The 21,317-nt window shown below is 39.2% G+C and overlaps 1 protein-coding gene across 4 annotated transcripts in view; it reads left to right on the top strand.

The window, feature by feature from the left end:
• Window positions 1-21,317, top strand: part of GREB1L (GREB1 like retinoic acid receptor coactivator) — a 132,223-nt gene that overhangs the window by 19,036 nt on the left and 91,870 nt on the right. The window contains exon 2 of one of the 4 annotated variants that reach the window (XM_058019370.1): window positions 7,491-7,556. The exons of the other annotated variants lie outside the window; for them this stretch is intronic. The gene's annotated coding sequence lies outside the window, so the exon portion shown is untranslated. The remainder of the gene's footprint in view (window positions 1-7,490; window positions 7,557-21,317) is intronic. 4 annotated transcript variants of the gene reach the window in all.

A 21,317-nucleotide genomic window follows, 5' to 3' on the forward strand; every position in this document is an offset into this window, starting at 1 on the left:
ATGTCACACTGGTTTAGTGTGGGGATTTTAGACAGAGGAAGATGCTTTCTTTTAAAGCATGTTAATTACAGAACTCTGAATACAGATGTGAGGAGTACCAAATGTGACTTGGTGCCTTTTTTGACTACAGAACTGTGAAGAAACTGAAGTTTGTGTTTGTGTCAGAGTGTTGTCACTCTATTTACAGTACATCTGAGACAGTGACCCGAATTTTGTAAGCTGTGTTATCTACTGCATCTGTGAAATCATACTTGAAAAATTAAGCAGCTGGGAAAAAAACCCACCTTTTTTTCTAACAAAGAAAAAGGCAGAACTCTTGTACTTGAACATACTTTATTGATGCTCCTCTGCCCATTTAGATCAAGCAGAAATATGCTCGTTCACATCTTCACTGTAAAAATGGATTATAGATGAGATGGTCTGGCTTGTAAGTGTATCTCCAAGAATACGATATTCAAATTGATTTACTACCTGCTGACTTCTTGCAAATGAGTGCATTGTGCAACAAAGATCTTTAGCATCTGTGCTAGGAGAATTGTTTTTAAAAAAATTTAGTGAAAGTAGTGAAGTCTTTACATCATGATGATTTGTGTTACACAGCTGAGGTATGGTACATAATGATTCCACTTTGTCTGACAGAAATAAAATGCTCCTAGTTGAGAAGAATCCTGCTAGACAGGGGAAATACAGGTAATGTTCTCCCTGAGTGTCCTTGAATTGAGTCTTTTGCCATGGACTCAAGAGCCCTTTGTTGGACAAACCCATGCAGTCGGTGACATCCCCGTGCTGCTGAAGGGAATCACCACCAATGTCCATGCTGTCCTCATCTGGGCAAGACTCAGAGTATGCCCTTAGACCACTTTTTTAATAAAGGTGGGTTACATGAAACAACTTTATTGCTGCTTATTGGCAGCTAAATATAGTTTCTTTGGAAGTATAAATGATGGTGGTGGAGGGGCCCTGTTGAGCACCATTTTATTACAGTTCTGCAGATGCTGCTGATGGTGGTTTGTGCTCAGCCAGGCATATGCCTGGTCTCAACCATCTCTACCCCCAATATCAGCAAGAGGCAACTTTCTTGAGGTAGACAAGACTTAGGAGTCTAGTGTTCAGATAAATACAGAGCAGATTACCCCAGAAAAAGGGAGGTGACAGATGGGTGGCTGACGCCAGAGGGGTGAAGCTGAATGCAGACTGAATTAGTCCCTGCAACCAAGGACAGAAGGTGCTTGGCACGCAGCTCTCACAAGTTATCATTTTAAAGTGTTTGCAGGGAAGCCTTTAATTTGATTAGGTCATTTCCTTAATAGTTTTGTACTTGTGGTTGTTACATTGCCCTGGACAAAAGTGTGATTTGACATCAAAATGGCGGCTAACATGTAGCTTTATAATAAGCCATTTATATATGATAAGATTTAAATTTTTCTGGTACATACAAAAAGCTGAATTATGAATGTATATGTATGTATGAAAATAGGTATACTTTTGTGAGATTACTGAAGGAAAGGTCATCTTCCTTCCATCTCACTTAAAAATATGTATAACGCATAAAAGAAATAAGGTATGCAACTCAAAAAATTATGTAGTGCATCATAAAAATGCAATTGTTTGTTAAATTTTTTATTTTGTTTTTATGGGATTTTTAAAACTTGTTTAAACCTGTTTTTTATACTTTCAGCACTTATTTGAGTTTTTTGAAAGTTGTAGAACAAGAGGGGAAAACAAATTTATTATTAGTGCTTTGCAAAGCTTTTGAGATTCAAAGCTACCAGTATTCGATATGTGTCAGTTGTAAGCTTACTAGGAGGGCTTGTAAATTCCTTAGTTGGAAAAAAAAAGTCTCTGAACTGTAAGGTTTTAAGGACAGACTCGAATGCAGAAGGAGCCACAACAACTTGTGTTTAAAAAATAAATCAAACAGAAAAGTCATACTGCTGTTTGCCAACTGGGGATAATCACTGAAAACTAATGTGGCAGGAGGCTGTAGCACCCTCTGGCAGAATTTTTCCATCCAATAATAAGTATCTTCCTTCCCTACTGGAACAGGGATGAACTTCCACCCATCTCTGATGTATGGAGTGTTTTAGAGGAGTTTGGAGGGAGCCTCCACTTTAGGGAGCAGGGAGGATATCAGGGTGTTTTGTTCATGCTTTGGCATTCCAAATCTGATCAAATATAATTTAAAAGCATTTGTATGGGCCTCAAAGGAGCCTCCCAGTTTGATAATGAAAATTAATCTTGCTCCTTCCTTCTTTTGGTCCCCCATCCAAAAGGCAGGAGCAAGTCTTGCACAAAAACATGTTTTTCAACCCATTTTTTTCATCAGTGCTACCTTTTTTTATATATATATATATATTTTTTATTTTTTTTTAGCATGATTCTTATCCCTTTTTGGTCAACTTTTTAGATTCCACTTTTAATTCCTGTTGAAAACTTCTCTTTCATGATAATCTTAAGAAAGGTTTCTGTTGGATAGGCTCCTTTCTTTTCAAGATAATTATTTCAGACAAACTAAAAGATGTTAATAGAATTATATGAAACTTAAACTTTAATGAGTCATCCGGTACATGTTCTCATGTCCTTCCCTTCAACGTGCTGGTAACTGATTAGATTCTAGGAGATTTACTGGGTGCTTCATAAGTAGCAGTGCCAGTCTTGACACTGAATTTGAGATCAGAGTTTGGCAACCTTGATTTTTTTTCAGCATTGTGTTTGTTGTTGTTTGGTTTTTTAGTTTTGATTGGTTTTTGGTTTTTTTAATGGAAGATGTTTGCATGCCTTTATTTTTAAATAGCAGCCAGAAGAATTTACTTCTTACTTACCTCTAGATCTTTCAACAGTAAATAATTACCATTCAGTGAGGAAAAGGGTATTTACTTCAGTAAGAACCAACTGTGGTTGAGCATCAGGGAAAACAGGAGGGGTTTCTTTTTCTGTATGGTTTGGCTGTTAAAAGCAAATTGAATTTAAACTCTGAGTTGACTTAGCTGTTTGCATTCTTATATATGGCATGCATTTCTGCAGTTGTCTTAAAAGATTTTAAAGACTGAAAGTGTGGGTAAAACCAACAAGATGAATTCGTTGCTGGAATGTTTAGTGTGCTCCTGGCTCAAACAAGGGAATGACTTTTATTCTTTGTGGATTAAAACAACTTAATGCTTTAGCAGACATATAATTTCTAGACTAATTGCATAGTATTTATAACCCATAAATGGGTTATAAATTTGCATTATCTGCAGCAGATGCAAATGTTTTCTTCTGAGCCATTAGGCAGCCTACCAGTTTATTCCCATTGATAATGATGGCTGCTGAAGAGGCACAGACATTGCAGGATCAACCTATAAATTTAATTTCTGGCACAGTGGAAGCTCTTCAAAGTGTCTTTTGTTGGCAGAGAAAATTCTTGCAATATAAATAAGTATCTTGCAGCCCGCATTGAAGAGAGATGGAATGAAATGTAAGAATATTCTTTGGGTTTTGATGAAGTGGCTTTCTCTGGGAGAACAGAACAGAGAAATAATTCAAGAACCCTTTTAAGGCTGCAAGATTTAACTACTTTATATCTTCTTCAAGCAGCCTGTGCTGAACGCCATTTGCTATATAAGAAACAGTGACTGAGTAAGTTGGAGGTTCTCCTCAATAACTATGCAGTTATTGCATAAAAGAGAGACTGATGAAAAGCAGTACAAACCTATTCTGTTCTAATCCTCTTTTTTTCCTATAAACTGACTTTTTGGAGTTTCCACACAAAAGTCTTAAAGAATGTCCCATTTTTTGACATGGCAGCTCTCAAATCTGTGTGGAAAAGCTGTTGGTCATGAACTAGAGCTAAAGTAAAGAATTCACTGAGTAATCTCTTCATCTGACACTTAGTGTTATAATAGAAAAATTATTATCACATCTCATTTATTCAGACTAAATTGAATGTTTCCAGTGATAATTAAATAGACAATTTTTAAAATGTTTGCATTAGCCTATTAATCTTTTTCTTAATTAAGTGTATGGGGTTCTACAGCCTCTGGTTAGATAGGTATTGGTTGAATAACCCTATGGAAAGAAATTTGGTGTTTTTCAGCTTTGTTTCACAAAACTAAAGTACTCCTAAGGCCAAAGAAGTACAAAAGATCAGTTGCAACTAACTTTGGTTTGCAGCAAGGAAACCAGTGGAAACCAGAAGGCCAAGGGGGTTGTCTTCCATCTGTGCTGAAGATGCAAAGTCATGCTATCTATAGGAAAAGAGAGATGACATTGCCCTTTAGCCTGGGTTTAATGTAGGTCAGTTGGGTCACCAGATGACATGACTTTAATGGCCAAACCGCTTTTAACAATTGCCTTGGGCAGTGTTTAATTTCACTGATCCTTGCCAGCCTCCAGGAGAGGAGAGAGGAGAAATCCACCTTATCTTTCGGTTTTCACACAGTGATGATTTAATCCTCTTTTGTACTGAAATTTCTCTAATGAAACCTATTACCTAGTACACACTTGTTATAGTTGAACGCAGCACAGGTTTGTATGAAATTTCAGAATGAGTTGACAAAGAGGTTTGTTTGTGTTCTTGGGCTGATCAGCTGCCATTTTTAAGTTGACCTATGGTTTATTATCTCTCTTTCACATGCAATGTCTTCCTTCTCCCTGCAAACTGGTGTAAAAATCAAGCATACTGTAATAACAGAAGAGGAAGGATAGAGCTGAATTCCAGTTGTCCTACTGTTTTTCCATCTGGTTGATGGACTGGAATAGCAGTTCAGGGAATATACAATGTTCTCTTTTGGAAATATCTCAGTATATATATATATATATATATATCTTAGAAAGTGCCTGGATGTCTGTCAGTTTTGTATAGATGCTCTGAATGGGCTACTGCCCAGAAACAATGCCATTAACGTGCTAGCTTAATGGTCTGTAATGGAGGGAGGGAAAGACAAAGAAAAGCAAATGTTGAGGCATTAATGGGGGAAAAAAAGGAAACCAAAGCAAAAAAAAATTATTCTGCCATGCACGTGCATCTTTAGGATACCTACATCTTGAAGGTCATGTGCAATTTGTCTCCTCCCTCTTGCTTTTGTGATAACACATATTAAGAGTGGAAAAATACAGAGAAATAAATAAGGTCGATCCAAGTGTAGAACAGCTACTATTATGTAAGGAATAACTACATTGACTAGACTTCAGCCCTGCAAGTCAGACAGCTGAGGTCCATAAAATACTGTGGGGCAGAAGGTGAGAGTTGTTCGTGTCTTCTGGAGGAAAAGAACTGAGGAGCATCAAATGAAATTAGCAGGGGCTGTGCTGAATGCAAACAAAAGGTGATAATTGCCAGTGTGAGGTGGGTTATCACACTCCTTTCTCAGGTCCCAGGCATGGTGTTTTCTAAAGCAGCTGGATAAATTTATGGTTCCTGTTAAATGAGCCTTGAGCTGCAGATCATTGGAGGTTGGGAGAATAGTTCAGATACTTACGACTGCAGGAACATCATGGAATTTGTGTTCTTTGAGTATCTGCTGTTGGCCACTGTGTGACCTAGGAAATGCAGCCTCTAGTCTGACTTTTAGGCGTGTCTGCTTTTAGGTTGATCTGACCCCTCCATTATTCTTCTTTGATTAGTGTGGGCCACAGTGTTGGGTGAGGTGGGCTGCAGAAAGTATTCCAGGTCTGCTCTATGCTCACAGTGCATTTTCTGCAGGCAGTGAGCCGGGTGAAAGCAGCATACAGGTGTCTTGTCTGCACCATGTTGGTTTGATAGGTAATAAAATTAAATATTAACAAGCAATTCCAGGGGTGCCAGAACTTAAGAAGCTAGTTTCCTAAAGATTTGTCTCTTTCTTTGTTAATAAACAATGATTTAAAATTTTTTCCTGTATTTAGGATGTGGTTAGGATCAGCCCTTCCAATGGCTTCCTGTTTTACTGCCATTACTGTCAAATGTCCTGCCTAACTGGCTAAGTTTCCTCATGAATATTGAGAAACTGAAATAATTTTCAGAGCTCTGTTTCTCTGTTTCATTTGCATGGAATTGTGGGTTTAAGAGGTGGTTGACAGAAAACATGTAACATGAGCCATGTTTCTTTTGGAAGCCAGGCAAACAGAAATAATGCAAAATAATTAGAAATAATACAAAAAAGCCAAAGGATCCTTCATCATACCGCAAAGTAGTATTAATATAGTTGAAAAATCACATTATTATAAAAAATAGATTAATGTTCATCTTTCTAAAGTTTTGAGTGTAATACAGGTTAGTTCAATGCTCATGGCTGTGCACAGGAGCAGTGGGGTATGTGTGACATCCTATTTTTCTTACATTATTTAGTAACTGACACACGCTGTGTTCTTGCTGGTTGTTAACAGCATGTGAATTATGAGGCCAAAGGGGTCTCCCTCATGACAATGGCTAATGTTTGCAGAAATGCAAAGGTCATGATCATGACTACTTTTTTTTTAATGCCAACTGGATACCAATGACAATTACTGAACTAGACAGTTCTTAAAGGGTCAGTTTATTGACTTATCTTCCCTGCTTTGGGAGGGGTGATGGAATCAAAGCAACTGCCTGGCTTCTGTTCTGATGTAAGTGACTTTAGCCTTGGATAGTTTTCCTTTATGTTCCTATGAAAAATGAGAGCAACTCCTTCACTAGGTTTATTTTTCTGTGTGGTGCTACTTGATTTGCAATATTATTGTAATCTTTAAAAGAGAATTAACTTCTTAAAACATACTTTGTGGTTTTGAGATAACTTTCTTTTCCTTCTAACCTCTATAAACTTTAATGGAGGAAAAAAAATTGGTGGTTTTGCACTTACAGATTGTAAGTGGTGACTGTAGTGTACTTTAGAAAAATAAGTTTTTAAAACAAATTTGAATATTGGTATCTTCAAGCTAAGCCCAGGATGTTAAATAAAGCTCTTTACTTACCTATGGCTGAAAATATGTGAATGAATTGTTTTGGTTTTCTGACAGACAGAATGTGTTTGGAGGAAATTGCAGCTGTAGGACAAATGGCCATGGGTTGTACCTTCTCTTTCCCAGCTCAGATGTTAAAAACTGAGTGTCCATGAGCTTAAAATTGTTTCTGAATTAATTCCTCTGCAATGCAGTGACCTTACATCTGTGGGATGCTGGAAGTCTGCACTGCAGTGTGTTCAGTTACCCCTCACAGTGATTAAAAATTTGAAGTGGAGACATGAAGGCTATTATTTGTTACTTTGAAAACCATACTTTCCAGTTACTATGCTGAGTGATTTCTGGAGTAGTAAAATCCTAGACTAGTATTTTGAGAGAGGGCAGGTCAGACATCAGGAAGCTGAGTCACAGTTGGAGTGGACACAGCACTAGGAAGTATCCTCCTTAATAGCCTGAGAAGACAAGAGGTATTAGATGACCTAATCTTTTTCCTGTGAAATTTTTGCTGTTGTGACTTTGTTTTCCTTGTTGCCAAGACTAAATGTGGAGGTCATCTTTTTTCTTTTTTTTTTCTCTTTTTTCTCTTTACGCAGGAAAGTTTCATCAACATACAGCTGGTTAGTTTGAACCTTGCCTGAATTTATGGCCTTCTGATGCAGGTATGGTAGGAATATGGTAGATGTGATACTAGAACTTAATTTTATCAGTTTACAAAACTGTTGATTAATTACTAGAAAGAAGACTTTGGCTTTATGATAAGAATCTTTGTCTCAAAAGAGGCTGGAAATTATGCAATCAATGACTTTGTGTTTGGTAATAGCAAATCCATATGAAATTTGTCTGAAGTTAAAGAAGTTGGTCTAAAGCCAGATGTATCAATGCAACAGCTGAGTGTAAGCTTAAATGTTCTTGTTTGCCTCCCTTTGGGAGCTGGGGAGTAGTGGTGGCAAAATGAAGGTTAAAAGTCTTGCCAAAGTTAAAACAGGCAGTGAAGGAAGAGTCACTTTCAAAAACAAACAGCAAATACCTTTCAACAAATTATATTATTTTATTGTCTATAGGTGAAATTTATAATCTGCTGAGATTTGCAAGTGGTTTCTGTGACACAATTTAGTATCCTAGTGCTTTACCAGACTTCAGTCATATGGCTGAAACTTTGGCTTGTTGAACAGCTGTTGAAGGCTACTCTGTGCCCTTACTTCAGCTGTTTGCAGTTTTTGGCATCAGGCACACAGCTGGAGCAATTGCTTTTCTTGCAGAAGGGAAAATACTGTGAAAACATTGTTCTTGATTGGTTTTGGTTTTTTATTTTATTTTTTTTTTCTTTAATCCTTGCTGTCTAATTACTTTGTACTTGGCAGGAGTAGATTTAATCTTGAGTTTACATCTTTGCTGTCTCTTCAGAAACTAGCCAAAGCTATTTAAGACCCAAAACTTTGAGTTTATTCATGCTCAGAAACTTGCTCATGCTGCACTGCTAAAGTTCCACCTCCCCTATGGTTCTGTTACAGCCTGCAGCTGTACAGCCTTTAGTTGTACCCTCTGATCCTTACAACCCTTCTGAAGATAACACACTGAAGCTGAGGAGGTTTTTAAGGGTGGCTGTTGTGTGTGTGTGTGTGACTGTATGACTTTACTGGTTGGATTTAGGTGATGTGTGGTGGAAGATGGTGAGGAAATGGAAATCATCATGGGGGGAGTAAACAAGGAGGCTGAGAAAGATAGGGAGTTTTGGAGTGAAGGATGTAGAACAAATTGAGAAGGAGATTGGACTGGCCATAACAGATTCTGAGGGCTTGGAAACTAAAGGGGAAAGCACATATTAAAAGAAATCAAGATTGGCTGGATGAGGAGGAAGTGTTTGAGAATCAGAAAGGGAAGTGAAGGGTGTTGAAGGCAAAGCTGGGCAGTAAGACTGAGAATGTGTTGACAAGGAACCTGAGAACTGCTGAGATGAGGGGGGAAAAAGGGTACTGAAACCAAGTGTTTCTGACAGATTTATATACAAATAGGCAATATCCTTTGTAATGAGTCTTGGGATGATGGGAGAGAGTTGATGAATTGGGATAAAACTTCAAGAGTGGGATGAAACCCCTGTGGAGTGACAAGAACTGGCACAGTGTGGCCTAGTAAACAGGATTCAGATTAAGGAAAGGGACTGCTCTGGAGTTTGACAAAACAGCTGGGAGTGGAAACAGTAGGGTTATATCAGAATAATATGTTTCCACAGAAATTTATCCATTGAAATGCCTAAAAAAGGATCTTTTTTTTTTTTTTGTTACTTTTCTGCGGTGTTTTGGGCTGACCCTGGCTGGACACTAGATACCCACCAAAATCACTCTATCACTCCCTTCTTGAGCTGGATGGGGGAGAGAACATCCAGCAAAAGGCTTGTGGGTGGAGATAAGGACAAGAAGAGATCACTCACCCATTGCCATCAAAATAGACTCCAATTGGGGAAGTTAGTTTCAATTTATTACTAATGAACCCAGGATAGGGTAACAAGAAGTAAACCCAATTCTTTAAACACCTTTCCCCAACTCCATCCCTGTTTCTGGGCTCAACATTATGGGTCCCCTCCCACTCAGAAGTTATATTCTGTGATACTTCTCTTCCTGCTCCCCTGCAGCAGCACTATCAGTTCATCACATGTTGTCTCTGCCATTCCTTCCTCCTCAGGGAGGACTTCTCACACTCTTCCCCTTCTTCTCCAGAGGGTCCCCTTTTCACAGGGTGCAGTCCTTCAGGAACAGACTTCTCCTGTGTGTGTCCTTTAGGGGGTCACAAGTCCTCCAGAAAATCTGCTCCAGCCTGGGCTTCTCCCTGCACTGGCCCACAGGCCCTGCCATAAGCCCGCTCCAGTGTGGGTTTTCCAAGGGGTCACAGACTCCTTTGAGCAGTGTTTTGGGCCCTCCATGGGCTCCAGAAGGGTCTCTGCTCCACACGGACCTCCCCTGGCTGCAGGAGAACATCCTGCCTCACGGGGAATGTGAGGTTCACAGGGGGTTCAGCTACTGAGCCTGGGGTACCTCCTCCCTCCCCTTCTTCTGTGACCTTGTTGTCTGCAGAGCTTTTTCACATATTCTCACCCTTCTTTCCAGCTGCAGTTGCAGTAGCGAATAAACTTTTCCCCTTTCTTAGCTCTGTTATGCCAGAGGCACTACCATGGTCACTGATGGGCTTGGTGTTCTTCTGCAGCATGTCTGTCTTGGACTCCACTGGCATTGGCTCTGTTGGACACAGGAACTTTCTAGCAGCTTGTACTTCAGGCAGTACAAGGATGCCTTCCATGCTCATGGAAGGCATCCTTGTACTCTTCCACCACCACGACCTTTCCACACAACCCAAATACATACTGTCAGTAAATATGATAAATCTTTTCAGTGACAGGGTCTTTCCTCGTTACTGGTGTTCCACATGAAGCACCTGACTCAAGGAGAGGAACTCCAAAGAGCTTTGCTGCTCCCAGCGGGACAAGCAGACATGGGAGCCGCAGTGAGCACCACAGTGTTCTCGCTGATCTGTGGGAATACTGGCTTGACTTCTGCTTGTCTCCATTAAAACAGACCATCAACTAATGGTTGCCCACCTCCTCCCCTGTTTGGGGGTTAGTTATCGCCACAGATACTCACAGCAGTCTGATCACACACTGCTGGAGTCAGGACGTTGGTGGGTTTGGCTTAGTTGTTGGGTCAGGCTGCGGCTGGGATAGAAAGGAGGTCACAGTCAGGGTCAGGAAAACCCAAGGTCAGAGACCAAAGAAGTCCAAACACATTAATCTTGGGGGCAAGGCAGGGGTGTGGATGCCTGGCTGTGATGTGGAACGTGGGAAGGGCCGGTGTGCCAGAGTAAGCATGAAAGCCCAGACGCTGGGCTGAGGCCGAGGCTGGACTCAAACAACGCACCAGAACACAGGAATGCTGAAAAAGGAGGCTGGTGAAGCGGGATGGTTGGGAATGAGTCCCAGAGTATCAGAAAGGCGGATCAAGGATTAGATGTAGAAATTGCAGCATAATACATAGTTTTAGGAAAATTGGCAAGCCCACAGAAAACCTTCTTTGAAGATCTACCTACCACTCTGAATTTGGGGCAGCTGTCAGGTGGGGCAGCACAGTGGGGGACTCCTTTCATAAGAAAAGTTCAATCAAAGCACTCTTGTAAAGTGTTTTTGTGTTTTTTCCTAACTTACTGCAGATGCCTAGGCCTCACTCTGTATGGAGCCTGTTCCACAACTGTGTTTGTAATGTGTGGTGGTTTCCTTGTTTTGTCCTGGGTATGGCAGGTACGCTGGCACAGACAGACGGTAAATACTTTTTATGCTGAAATCACATTCTGAGCTCTGATTTTACAAAGGTTTATGAAGAAGGTCCTGAGAACACAGTTAGGAGAGTAAAATCTGTTCTCTGGGAAACAGCTAAAGCCACAAATTATTACAATTATACGCTTGGCTGTTTCAGAAAATTAGAATTACTGACTTTTCATTGAGGAAAAGAAGGAGGTGTGTGTGCAAGCTGGTCTGAAATGTTGAAAGAAGAAAAAGTAATTAGTGAGGTTTCATGTAGGTGAAACCAATCTCACTTACGAAGGCTAACTAGCCCCTCATTTTCATGACTGTAATAAACACTCATTTATTCTTGGCTGCTGGCAACAAAAAGTAGCTGAACAATTAGTGTGGGATGGGCTCATCTGTGGGTGGCTTGTGAGGTAATACCAGTCATTCCTGAGGGGAAAACTCATACCTAGCTACCTGGCTCCAGTGTAGCCAGAATGGAGCAAATGTGGGTTTTGAATCTGAATTTCCATGGGATTTTGGCTCAAACAAATCAAGTGGCTTGCACTGCCCTCTGTAAGGTGGAAGCTCAGGTAGAATTAAGCTTAAAAACTTGAAAAAATAAATGCAAATTTACAGTTTTTGAGATGTGGGAATTCTGTTGACCTATTCAATGTTAATTCAGTGCTCTGCATGTGGAAGGAGAGGAAGTAGAGACAGAAGTGACTTGATGTTCCTTCAGACTGTCTTAGTGTATAATGCAGGTCAGAGGAGTTTCCCGGTGGTTTTCATGCTAAATCTTGGGACACAGGAGTGGTATAACAATTTTATTTGATTTAATTTGGTTTTCTATCCCTTAAATTTAATAATTATTATTGGCTGTTTGTTTGTCTGGGTTTTTTAACTTTTGAGGCACACACAAGGTGCTTTCCTACAACTTGTTTCGCAAGACTAGATGATATTTTGGTGTATGGACTTTGAGATTTTGTGGGTTTAGGGTGAGGTTGCCTTAAAAATGTAATTTTTTGCTGGTATATCAAACTGAATCTAAAAAGCATTTCTGTGTTAAATACAGTTAGCTTTATTTTCAAATATTCTTTCAATTAATTTATTTATTCCTTTCTTTTCTCCTCCCAACTCCGCTCCCTGAACTCTGGGAAAAGCCTATTCATTTGTAAAGCTTCATTCTTCTTTAAGGGCAGGTATTTTGGGAGGGCAGTCATACTGTCAGTTGTAAAGGGGCACATCAAAACCTGCAGTTTTTATTTCTTTTTTCTGCCTAGTGGGGTCATCCTGCCTGATTTAGTGCAGAGAGTGTAGAGTGTTGCACAGGATGGGATGGAGAAGGGAAACAGTGACAGAGTAATATACAGTGCTTAGTTTAATAAAATTTGGTTTTCTGTTTTAAAGCCTGAATTTTTATTTTGTCCTTTTTGTAACACTGGCTTTAGAGGAACATTTAAAATAATGAATCCATTTTCTAGGTTTAGAGAAGTGTTGTTTATTAGGCAGCAGTTGCAGGCAACTATAGCAAATTTTTTGTGCCTACACACAGTTTAATAAGGTTCTAATGACAGTAATTTTTACCAAAATATTTAGTATTACTTAGGAGAACTGCCAATCCACAAATTTCCTAAGTATGAAGATGTGCAGTTGGTGCAGCCAGCGTTTGCTGTATCTCCCCCTGCCCCCTCCCCTTTGATTCACTAATAACTCTGATTCTCTTGAAAATTTTCTTCCTTCCCCACCCAACAACTGCTTTATAGCTGACAAAAATAAGCAATTTCCTAGCCTTATCCTCTACCTACAGAGGTCATAAAAATTGCTAATGGAAACGCTGTTGCCTTCTGTTGTGTGATTCTAATAGGAAACGGATCACTGCAATTTATGGGGTACTTACCCTTTTCGGTACATGATGAATGGCTCACTTCAAATGATGTTTCCTCATTGATTTCCAAGTATTTATCACCAGAAAAGACAGAGCAGGAAGAACAGCATTTAAACATGAAGTTGATTTTGAAGATGTTGTCTTTTCACTACGGTGTGAATTCATGGCAATATAGCATTTGCTGTAGTAGAGAAGCAAAAGATGTGAAGTCAGTTCTTTACATTGCTCTTAAGATTAGGTCTTTAATTAGGTCTCCCACTTTTTGTTATGCTGTATTAGCTTTCTTGCCTGTTCTTTGATAGGGAGAGTGAGAGGCTTACTCTGTGTAGAGGTTTTGCTCACATTCTGCCTATTTGTTGCCATGTTCTTGAAACAAGCACATACGATATTTATGTGTCAGTAGTCTCTTTGCTGTCAAGCTTTTTCGGATATTTTCACTTAATTCACAGGAAAATCTATATGCAAATAAATTCCATGTAATATTTAGAAGGTGACTGAAATACTTGTACTGGTGTGATGTTTGTTTATTTTGCTGCATGAAGTATTAGAAGAGACCCTCTGAATCTGTTCCATTTCTGGCTGGTTGGACTGGACTGAATCAAAATAAAAACCATCTCTTAGTGCCTGCAGTGTTATACAATCTGTTTCTGTGTGTTGCTATATGAATCACTGGGCAAAACCACATGTAAGCAAGGTGGGTCATGGGCAGATACAATCCTACAAAATATGTTTGTTTTTAAATTGCCAAGAGTAGAAAATTGATACATCCCTGTTCCAAGTAGGATAACTTGCTTCAATTGAGAAGCATATTGCAGTTTTGCAGTTTGTAAGACTGGCTTAAATGTCATTGACTTGACAGTCTTTGAATACTGCAAATGGTCATAGCTATTCAGTAACTAAAATTTTAATATTTTTAAATGGTAAGGTTAAAACTTGTTTGCATTCTTCATTTCCAGAGTCCAGTACTAGATAATTAGATAATATGCTAGCAAAAATGAGACTGTGTTGGTTAGAAAAAAGCGTGGAGTTTCACAAGTCTCTTCAGTAGCTACTACTGCAATTAGGTTTATTATTAAATGGATATAAACTGATTTTTCATTAAAGACCTATATGAAACTATTGACGTAAAATGCACCTATTCCAGAGAACTTATAATAATTTTAACTTTTACTATGTAAGAGAACATCTTTATACTATTCTCTCACGTTATTTATCTGCTTCTTGAGATTAAAATTTTGCTCTTTTCTTTCTTATTGTAATGTGATTTACAAATTTTTAGTTTCAAGTCATAACGCAAACAATGGAAGTGAAGAATAAAATCTGCAGATGATAAGTGTGCAGTTTCCATTTTTTTCTCTTTTTCTGAAAGCTGTGTTGAGGAAATATCTATAAAAGCTACCAGGCTGCCCATGGATGACTGACAAAAACCACTCTGTATTGTCTGCTTCCATTGCCAAGATTTATAGAATTGGTCTTCAGATGTCTCTAGTGTAAACATACTGGATGTCAAAAGAAAACAAGTGAAGACTGTCATACCTCTCTGATCATATTTGCTCTAAAATGGGCTTAGTATAATGCACAATTTCTTTCTACATGAAAAAGCACTTTTCTGTAAAACCTTCCTTTTCAGCTGTCCTTTCCAAAATCAGCATGATCAAGTGTTCTGTTCTTAACTTCAGCTGCTTTCTCATGCCACACTGCAGTTACTTTCAAAAGAAAAGCTCTCATACTTGTGAGATGTCTCACATAAAATAGCAACAAAAAACTAGTTACCAGCCTTGCAGAACACTAGATTATATGTTCATGTTCTGGGCTAAAAGTTGTCCTATAAAAGGTTTCCTCAATTCTCCACAGTGTTCAAGTGGAACCACCACAGTCAGTGATTAATCTGTGTTTCTGTTGGAAACTGATGTTAATTGGTTGGACACTGAGGAATGGGTGATGGTGTGAAGAATAGGTGCAGCTTTAAATCTGTGTAATATTGGAACATAAAAGATAATTGAAATAGTATCTTCAAAACACAAAAATGGTGTCTGACTTGTTAAAAGGCAAGGAATAACGATATTCTTTATCTTGGGTATGTGTTAAGAGAAAGGGAAGGAAAAAATATATTGTTTACTGTACTTCATTTCAGTTAAAAACAAGCATTATTCAATGTATCTGCTTTTCTTTGTAACTTAGGGTTTGGTGTACATGCTTGAGGGGCAGAGGACAAAATGTACCTTTTGAAGATAAGAAATGTTCTAAATGATGAGAACAACATGCACTGAACAAGCACAAATCATTCAGATACCTCTCTAAATTGCGCATGTTGAATTTAAGTGACTCAAAATTAGGTTGAAGTAACAATCTAAAAATACATAGAACCTCTTTTTTCTAAATCCTGCTTTTAGAATTTATGTTCTTATTGTACATCAAAGAGCTGTTGACGGCAAGTCTCTAAATGACTGGCCCAAATCTGAGTTGAATCATATTTTGGAATGAGCTGTTCCTAGTCTTTGTTCTTCTAAACCACTTTCTTGTCTCTGAAAACGATAAACATCTATATTTCCAGTCTTGCCTTTTGCTCTTGGTGGTGGCATGGCTTGCATTGGAAATCTCACATCTGGAGGTCTGACATTTTGCTGCAGCTAATGAGCGTCTGAATCTTGATAGTCACAGAGCTGGAATGGGCTTGTTTGTAAGGCTGGAACAATGCTGGGTTTGGATAGTGCTGGTGAGTGTTGCTGGAAGATCTGTCAGTCGGGATTTCAAAACAAGGACAATTGGATTAAAATGTTGACAGAATTTTAGTGAAGTTAAAATTGCTTTAAGAGTGTTCAAACTTATTTAACTTGTATTTTTACCTTATTATCTGCCTCACACTGTTAATATGTAAATTTAAGAGCTGATTGCAAAAGAGATTATGCAGGTTCATGAAGTGTTTTGGCAGTACTACCCAATTCTTTCATTGCCTTTGCTGTAACTCTTGGTAGAGCTTCATGGAAACGCAGACCTCACTGAAAAATATTGACCTGAATTATTAACACCATGTACGGCTAAGAGTAGTCCTATGAAAGCTTTGGATATAACTTGGTTTTTCTTCAGTCAAATAATTTAAAATAATCATCTTAAATTATAAATCAGTAGTTTGTAGAGTATTTTGAAAACCATTTATATTGCTGTTTGTCATTTAGAGCACAGGTGAGAGAGACTCATAATTGAGAGGAATCATGTTTTCTTTGGCAATTCTAGTGGAGGGTTGTTTTTTGAGGTCTTTTGTGGAAAAAGAAATTAAATAGGTGACTTAGCAAAGTTGTGTTATCTCTAAAAACAATTATACTGGTCACGGTTGAAAGTCTTATTTTACTGTAGTCTAAAAAACATTAAGTTTTTTTCATTGAAACTGAATGTTTGAACAGAGGATTCTGTTGTAAATGAGAGTTGCTTATTGCTTTGAGTTTTGGAAGGGCAGATGGTATTTAATCTCTGCTAGCTGTGTACCACAGACAGTGTGAGCACTCCTCTGGGCTTCCTTCTTCAGGTGCCAGGTTCTGCATTGCTGGAAGGTACAGCTGTGGCTGTAAGCAAAAAGTCAGAGGAGCTTTCAAAATTCCAGTTTGTTCCTCGCTACTTGGTGCTGTTAAATAAATACCCAGCTAAGCCTATTTTATGTACTGGGCTTTTATCTGTTTATTCTATGCCTTGTTTTTCTTTCTGTGTTGTTTTCTGCTCTCTCTGAAACAAGTGGTATGTGTTTGCTGTTTAGTAACTTGTAGTTTCCCTACTTTTAATTTGTGGAAAGTCAAAACTCCTGCCATATAAACGAGTTGGCAAAGAAAAAGTTAACTTGTCATGAAACTTCATCACTGTCAGTTGCCTCTAGTACAGAAATACATTTTGTTTCCAAAAATGTAGACTAGCAAGTATTTGCATGTTTAGCACTCAGGGACCTGACTTTTATTTTTATGCATCAGAACTTAATCACAAGCTCAGTAAAATTCTCTGCTTGGATAAAGCTGATAGCAGGTTCTTGCCCATCAATACAGGGATGGAAAGTCATGTTCTTTGCTGTGTGAAGGGAAATGATCATATCCTACAAACAGCTGACTGGTGAAACCCCCCTCAGAGGGTCAGCAGGGAGAAAATGTCAGTCAGAATATTCTTTTTCAATACTCTGAGGAGTCATTCAGCTTCAGGATGGAGCTTCACTGCTGGAGTCAGCTTTTCCTTTGGTGCTCCTTCAGAGACTGATATTACACCTACAGCTCCTGGTGTTAATAGGACTGCACCTCCCTCTATCTGCAATTCAGACATCAGGATGGGAAGAAGCATTTGATGTGGTTAAACCTTGTCATGGTGCCGTAAATTATGACTTAAAATTTTAAGCAAGCCAGAAAGTACTAGTGGAAGTTGTTAGTAAAGCAGCAAGCAGTCTTTATTCATAGCTTTTTCTTCACTAGAATGAATTCATTGCCCAAGTGCCCTTTGGCCTCATCTTTCCAAAGGAATTCTGTGTTTCTGGTGAAGAGAACCTCACATTCAAACTCTGCTAGCTGGTACCTAAGTGCCCAAGAGGTATTTAGCATAGGGAGGAAAATGTTTTGTACTCAATGTTGTGACTATTACTTCCAACACAAAAGCATCCACAGCTCTGCTCCATGAATTTGCTTTAAATGAATGTGCATGTGCTGACAATCTTCTGCTTAATATATACAGGGGAATAGCACCAGTAGCAAATGCACTGCCTTCTTTTAAAGTGGCAATTTACTGTAAGGAATTTCCAGTTTGTGAATGTCCTGATCCATTCTATCATCACACAGAAAACCCACAGACATGGTATTTCTTCATATGCTTTTTCAGTGCAGTGCAAATGTACCCAAACGTGACTTTAGAGAAAGATTGGACTGGGATAGACACTGACCCCAGGACAGCAAGGAGCTCCATGTGAGCGATCCAGTCCACTGCTCAGAACATGATGCCCTCAAAGCTGCCTGCAGCTGTGGGTGGGCTCTTTCTGCTTCTTGAGCTGCCTCCTCCCTCCAGATATCTTTGCTCTGCGTGTGCTGGGAAGATACAGCCTAGTCAGGGCTGTAGGTCAGCTCCTGCTTTGTTAACAAAAGAAACAGACTCAAAGGCATGTCTTATCTTCACAGGAGCTGCTGCAGTGCTCTCCCATTCCACCACTGGGGGAGAGCTGCTCCTTTGTTTTCAGGCATGGAATGCAAAATTCATCAGTCAGATACTCTGAAATTGTTGTATTTGCTGTTAAACTTCACCTCTGACTGACAGCCCTTCACCTTGCTTTTGGTTTTTGCAAATAGGAAAGGGAATACAGACCAGTTGGATGTACAATGCTAGTGATTCTTGCATAGTTGGAGTCTCATTGAAAATAACCCTTTGCAGTTCTCTAGTGATTTTTAATGCCCTTGTCCAGTTCCTGTGATGCAGTAATACTCTATACAATGGCAGTAGACACTTCATAAATTTTTGCCACTGACTTGACAACAGAGAGGCGAAATGTTCAGCTGAGGAGTAGAGAGCTTTTATGGACAGAAAACTCTGTGATTTCCTCTACTCCAGGGAATTCATATTTGCCTGGCCCTGGGCATTTTTAAAGCTTGCACTTACCATTTATTGATCTATGTTTTTCCCCCCTCTAGTCTGACTCAGCATTCCCAGTTTAAGAAAATAGGTGGGACTGCAATCCAGAAAATATGCATTATTATTTCTGAGGCAAAAAAGATGACTTGCATATGGAGGAATACAGCTTTTTTGGTAGTTCATCCTAGGGATATGGGGAAGAAAGCAAATGGTCTTATTTGTATTTTTGCATTCCTTATATGACAATCTCCATTAGTAGCATTTGATATTTGGATTAGAGAATAACCTCAAATTTTGCACCCTGAAGTTCCAATATTCTTTTGTTTTCCATAGCCTTGTGTTTCATGGCCCTTGTGTTCCTCTGGACTCAGATTGCCTAGCTTTGCTGCTCTGTGTCTCATCAATTCCAGCCTAGCCCCTTCCAGTGTAGAAAGTCTCCTTTCTTCTTTAGCAACGTGCAGCAGAGACCACCTTGCTTCTTCAACCTATGTCCCTTTTGCTTCCCAGCTGGCATCCTCCCTGCATTTAACTCCAGGTCTTGGGATTTGGATGGTCTCTTCACCCATGCCAGTGTTCCCCATCTCTCCTTTATCTATCCTGTTGGCACAAGGACCTAATGGTCTGTTGATTTCTAAACCCAGCTGGGGAAACTACATAAGGAAAAGTAGGAGACTGCAGGTGGCTGTTCCTATTGTTGCCTCAACATCTGCAAGCATAAAATGCCAGTGAAGAAACAGGGAGATCTTCCTCCTTACAGTATTCTTGAGAGAAAGAATGTGTAGTTTTTTTACACTTGCTCCGACATAAATAATATTTAACTGCTCCAGCCTGGTTGGTATCCCTTGAAATTGCATGTAGTTTATAGCACGAACACCATGTTCACTTTTTGAATGGCTAATTTTACTCATAGAGATAAATAGTGGTAGTTGTTCTGGTATAAATGAATGAAAGAAGATTGCTTGGAGAGCTGGTCTGGGCCAGATAGCACAGGCAGCTATTTTTGTGGAACGGTAAGTCCTGAATGAATCAGTCAAGGTCAGAATGGTGTAGTTAAACCCAGCAGTTACCAAGTTCCTCTGACCCAGATGAAGGTCTTTTTCTTGGCAACTTCAGTAAGAAAACACTGGCTCTTATATGGCTCTGCCTTGGTTGTTCCATTGGTGAGACACAGATTGCGGTCTGATTTATATTTGAAACTAATATACATTTAAACTGAGTTGGACTTGCCCTGGCTGGCAACAGTTCACAGAGTGCCATGCCCTGGTCCTTTGTGACCTGGACTGGTTTCCTCTGTGACCAGCAATTATCAAAGAATTAGGATTTTTGTAAAGGTATGATTAACACAATGTCCACCCTTTATGTAAGTATAGAAAATAATTAAGTGAACATATAATTATGCCCAAATATTTTGCTTATCTTTTTGGGAAGGTGAGGGAGATGAGTGGAGAGAAACTACAAAATTTATATAAATATATACATAATATGTATGTAAGAAAAATACGTATTTCTACATGCAAACAGTGATTTATATACTAAGTATCTGTTTCTGAGCAGCGTGCAGAATCTTCTTTACATCAGGACACCTGTACTTAGGTTACACCAAATCAGTATCCTCAAAGATATGTTACTAGTGTGGGCTTTGGTGTATTTTGTAGTGTATGGTATCCCCCTTTAAGGAGCCACTGTATAATGTTTTCCCCTCGAAAACTGGAATTTCTTACAATCTTAACAGTAAGATATGTTAGAATTTGGGGTAAGTAAGGGAAAAGGAGGAAATTTCAACTGCTTTGTGAGAAAAATGATTTGATTCATTAGGAGTACCGAGCAGGCCCAGGGAGAGAAGGAAAGTGTGTGATCCTTCTCACAAGGGAGAATGAGAAGGAACTGTAATTCAATTCAGAAAGCATAATCTGTGCAAAACTTTTTTTCTTTACAATTTCTGCTCTTTCAGTATGCAGTAATGCTGACTGTCTCTACAATTTGTCTGGGTTTTAAATCAGATCAGTGTAATTAGCTAACTTTACTTATTAGCTTGAGCTGACTCTAGTGGCACAATGGTTGAATTGGTTGCCATTATATTTGTTTAACTGCTGTAAAGTAAGATTCTAACAATAGGTTCCTGCACTTAAATAGCACTGTTGAGCACTGGGCCCTATCAATCAGTCAGACCTCTCCCTCCTGCTGTCCGCTCTGATAGACAGTTCTGCTGATGGGGGGACTCTGGAAGAAGAGATCAGGAAGAAGGGATGATGGATAAAGACCATCTCCTGTCCTGGGAGGAAATCAGAAAAATCCTTTCTTTGACTATCAACAAGCTGCTTTGTCAAGGTGTCACAAGATTAATTATGCTCCTGCAAGAGGAGAGAGTGGCTGTTTTCCGTGCTGGTTTTGGTGTAATGGGGTGGCATTCTTCTGAACCATGGCAGAGAATTGTAAAGAAAGAGGCTTAAGAGATTTCAGCCCCCTAACATCACTGTCCTGTAAGCGTTTGTAAAGCTCTTAGGCACACATCCACAGTACTGTGAAGTTCTGCCAGTAATTGATTAATCAAAGTGTTTGTTCCGAGTGCTGTATGGACTTGATCTCATGAAACATTTGGTGCCAACTGCTGTTAAAGTCTGTCAGCATTATTGGTACTTGGGACTCTTTATATAGAATAAGCTTTCAGCAAAAAGATGC

This window comes from Melospiza georgiana, chromosome 1 (assembly GCF_028018845.1).
Source record: "Melospiza georgiana isolate bMelGeo1 chromosome 1, bMelGeo1.pri, whole genome shotgun sequence".
Taxonomy (NCBI): domain Eukaryota; kingdom Metazoa; phylum Chordata; class Aves; order Passeriformes; family Passerellidae; genus Melospiza; species Melospiza georgiana.